The sequence below is a fragment of the Lactuca virosa genome, chromosome 9 (assembly GCF_052849685.1).
Source record: "Lactuca virosa cultivar CGN04683 chromosome 9, Lactuca_virosa_CGN04683_v6, whole genome shotgun sequence".
Lineage (NCBI taxonomy): Eukaryota > Viridiplantae > Streptophyta > Magnoliopsida > Asterales > Asteraceae > Lactuca > Lactuca virosa.
This window is the reverse complement of record NC_136434.1, coordinates 42,847,962-42,853,149: the sequence shown is the minus strand read 5'-3', so window position 1 is coordinate 42,853,149 and position 5,188 is coordinate 42,847,962.

The window sequence follows — 5,188 nt, the reverse complement described above, 5'->3', positions numbered from 1 at the left end:
GGTTTTCCTATTGTATGTGGTTTGTATTTACAAAAATACCCTTTAAATTGATAGGAATTGGAACTGAACTTTCAAGAGATGTTACTAGCCTATTAGGGAGGTAATTATCATTCTCTATTGATGTTTTTTTTCAAGATTTTATTATGGCTAAGGCAACAAATAATCCCTTTTATGATATGATTGGCTACAGGTTCTTGAAAAACATGGTTTAAACAAGAATCGACAATGTACTTCTGGTATTCAGGTTAGAAGGAAACTAATTTTTTTGGATAGTGGACTAACTGATGCATTTTATATGGTCTTTTGGTAGGTATAGCAGTTGATTAGTTTATGGGTGATATTTCTATTGTTTGCTAAACATCTAGCAAAGACAATGAGACAAAGTAATTTTGAGAATGATTATTCATTTTACTTTACTAATGAAACTACATTTCTCGGATCAGGTGGTTGAATAGCTTGCAATCTAAAGCAACAAGTTCACAGCAATGAGATACGGTTTGTCCTGTTGTGTGCAAAACCAAAGGTAAAAGGAGTTCTTTTTGAAATTATGGTCAAACATGTTAATATTTGAGTTCACACCATTTTAAGACTTCTAAAAAAGTTCAAATAAAGCTGCTGAATGTGGTCATTAAGAAAATTAAAATAAGATTATGCTATTGAGGTACAGCAATTAAGAAAAAACATGAAACAGATCATTGAGGCTTGAGTACTTTTAAATTTTGAATCAGTTCAATTTCATTCATCACCAATTTTGTAGTTTCATAATGTTTCAATTTATAGATGGTTTTTGGATCTTTTAGTTAATATTCATGAATATATTACTTTTGTAAAGTCAATCGATAGGCCGAGGGTGGTTGAATGATCTTTCTGGTAACTGTATTGAATGGTTGAATACAAATATAACAATGTTCTTTCTCAATTTTTGTAATTATATTGAGTGGTTGAATTATCATTTTGGTAGGCAAAGTATAGTATAAGATCTATAGAGTAACAATTGTACTTCTACATTTCACAAAATGCTTTTTTTAGAATAAATAATGTATCTGCCAAGATTTTCTAAAATTTTGGGTGTCTTAATCTGTAATTTTGCAGGTTTATGCTTAAATCCTATTAGAAAGACGTCACTTTTAGGAGCTTAACATATAACATGATGCCTTGGAAAGTGGAGGCGTCGACATCTATAGTTAGTGATGGGCTACATGTTGGTTTGATGTTTCAAGGGAAAAGAGTTATAGATGACAATAGACTACAAGATCTTATTATGCAACCATATGTATGTTTGATAAATTGAATGTCATTTGTGTGTAAGTGGCTTTATTTTACCTAATATTACATAATGAACTTATTAAAATTATGGCATCATAAAATAAGTAAAAAATATAAACTATATAAAAAGCACTTCAAACTTATAAGCCTTTTCATAGAATTTATAAATTTTTTTATTGTTATATAATCAGGCATAGTATAATTAATATATTAATACACCACAAATATAATTATCTATTGATTTTTCAATTTGTTGTTTTATTCTTCGAATTCAAAGTTTTTGTCGAACACACCATGGGGTTTTGGAGAACTACACAAGTTTTTTAACAAAATAAAATCAAATATCAAGCAAACGTGAAGTAAAAATTTGTTAAAAATGATAATCATTAACCAAAGTTTGCATTTTCTGAAAATATTAATTGAAAATAATTGTTTACGACAATTAGTTTTTACTTTTAACCAAAAACAAAAACGATATTTTTATTTTTATCCCCAAACATTTTTCGGTTTATAATTTAACAAAAAAACTTTTATTTTTAACAAAAAAAACAAATAAATTTTAGTTTTTTAACCAAAACAAGTTTCTTTAAGCAAAAATATCGCACATTTTAGTTTTAACCAAAAATAACAACGTACAAATATTTATTGTTGTGTTGTTTATTTTTTAAATTTTGACATGTTTTTGAAAAAACTATATCTTTGAAAGAAGTAATCGATGTTGACTGCATTGCACGCTGAATGAAATTTATATTAAGACTAAAAGAAAGACTAAACAAATTACACAAAGAGGCTAAGACTTTCATTTTATGACATTCATAATAAATTGAAAATATTTAACGCATGCGAAAATGAAACTAATCCCATTTCGGAAACTAACTGGCAAAAGGAAAATAATCGTCGCAGCTATATCCCACAGGTACTATACATGTTTTTTTTTTTTTTTGAATATGACATGTTTATATGGAACATGGAACAAAAGTATTACAAGCAATAGACCTCACATGCATATATATTATGATGCTAATTGTTAAAACTTCAATCGAAAAAAACTTGGGCTTGTATTTAACCAAACATGTTAATAACAAAATGACCATAGTCAAATGGTTTTTTGTTGAATAGAAAATATCCACCACCCGCTAAAATAAACTATTCATCGACTGTTGAATAGAAGTTAATCAATGGATGCCATATATTTATTCCATACTTTTATTTTTAGCCTGAAAAAGCATGCCGGAAAAACACTAATCGCTGAAAGAAACTAACATGCGCCGCCGCATCGCGCGGGTATCCTACTATATATATATATATATATATATATATATATATATATATATATATATATATATATATATATATATATATATATATATAGAGAGAGAGAGAGAGAGAGAGAATTGAAATCAAATGAGAATTTAAAAACACTAGGAACTTGATTTTTTTAAACAAGTCTCTTAGACACAACATATATGTATGTTTTATGTTGTTTTTTGTACGTGTGATCTATATGTGTGCATATGTATATATTCATATGCATATACTTATACGTTTATATGTATGCAAAAAAACAATGTTCATTTTTGGTGGATTTTTGCTATGAGTATCTTGGTTGCTGCTATAAGAGTGGAATGGTGTGTGTTGATTTTCTTAAGTGTGTAGAAAAAATTCTCAAGCTCCTAGTGTTTTTTAAATTCTCATTTGATCTTAATTCTCTCTCTCTCTCTCTCTCTCTCTCTATATATATATATATATATATATATATATATATATATATATATATATATATATATATATATATATATATATATATATATATATATGAGCGACGACACTAGGATCGTCGGGGAATGAGAGGCGATGACAAAGATCTACACGCCGTCTTTGTCAACAAGTCGGCAATCAAGGATTCGTCGACGCTAACACAGAGATGGTCACAGTGGCGCTAGAAATCCAAACGACACGGAGAGAGATCTGGACGCCGACGACATTGCAAATCCGGCGTTGGATGTTACGATCTTCATCTTTGTCGTCAGTGGTGGTTTGGATGTTATGGTGAAAAGGTGGAGGAATCCAAGCAGTGGGTGGCGGTTTCCAGCAATATGGATGTTTCCGGGGATGGCGGTTTCTGGCGAGGCACTGGATTCCGACGATACATGAGAGAGAGAGAGGGATGTCAGTGGGGTGGGGATTGGGTGGGTTATTAGGTAGTAGGTTTATATTTTATTTTTTGGTTTTTGTTTTATTGTAATTAACTAATAGTAAAGAAAAGAAAAGGAAAAAACAAAGAGATAGGGGTAAATCCGTTATTTGCAGAAATTTTAATATAATTTGAACCAAAGCTACAACAAAATGAAAACTTTGGACCTGTGGTGTTAGTCTAAACCTTTTTGGACCAAAATGACAATTTTGAACAAACCACGTGGACCATTTGTGCAGTTTTGTCTAAATAAAAGTAATACAAAGTTGAAAAATATATTTCATCTATTTATATGCAATTGAAATACAAAGATAGAATACTTTTAAGTTGGAAATCATCCATCTTATCACATTATAATAATATTGTACAACACGTGAGTATATGTTTAGTATAATAATATAACTTGCAAATGAATATTGCTAATATTAAATTGAGTTTTCTTAATCTACAAGTATGTCATTTTTTTACCTTGTCATCATATAAAGATGATTTGATCATATATTTAAAGTGTTTTATCACTACTAGAAAACTAGGGCAACAGCTATGGCACAATCTGTAGCTATTCAGTAGGTATAAGGCGATACCTATGGATTTGCTACGGAAAATGCCCTGTAGCATAAATGCCAGTGGGAAATTTATACCTACGGATTTGCTACGGACTAGCTACGGAATAGCTACGGACTATTCCGTAGGTATAATACCTACGGATTAGCTACAAATACGAAGTGCTACGGAATGGCTACGGATTACTAACGGGAGGCAAGTTTGACTAAAGTTGACTAGTTTCCTACGGAATAGCTACGGAAAAATACATAACTACGGATTTGCTACGGATTACTGACAGAGCCCACTTTGACTAACATTGACTTTATTACCTACGGATTTCCTACGGCTCACATTACCTACGGATTTTCTACGGACTAGCTACGGAATAGCTACGGACAAATAAAAAAAATCCAGTTTTTTCTGTCCAAAAAAAAACCTTACATTAAACTTATAATAATATTGAATATCAACCACAAAACAAATAACATTATAATAAAACTAATAAACCTACAAAAATATCAAATACAAATATATATTACTAATACATATTATCTTATAATACATTAAATGTGTCTAACAATACACATTCAAAGTGTCAACTACAAATGTTTAACTAAGGGCTTACAAACATAAAATTGAGAATTATTTGGTGGATTACTTGGCAAATTATTGGGTGAGTTGAATAGATAAAGGCTGACAAGTGTTCTTCAATTTGAGTTTTGAATCAAAGATCGCCAATTGTTCCTGTTTCAACACTCCATAATCAATGATCACAAAAACAGATCCCAAATGAATTAAAACTATTTTACTCGCACATTCAAAACAATTAATCAGAAACAATGTATGAAAAAGAGTCTTACATGATTATGAGTCGTGCTCTTTATCAAGAGACGTATCATCAAATCATTCCTTTGCATGTTTTCCACCTTCCTATAAGCATTTTCAGAAAAAGTTAATCCACAATTAGCCCCACATGTACCCTTACAAAATCCCTTAATGTTGAGCCTGTAAAGTTATAGATTACAAGGACCAACAACAGATTGTTCAAGTTGTACATAAAATGTAATTTTGATCTTGGGAATTGTATAAGAAAAGAAAAAATATAACCTAACAGGTTCAATTGTCATAAATTCATTCCTATTAATACTAATTGAAGTTGAAAGAACCACATCAACATCAATT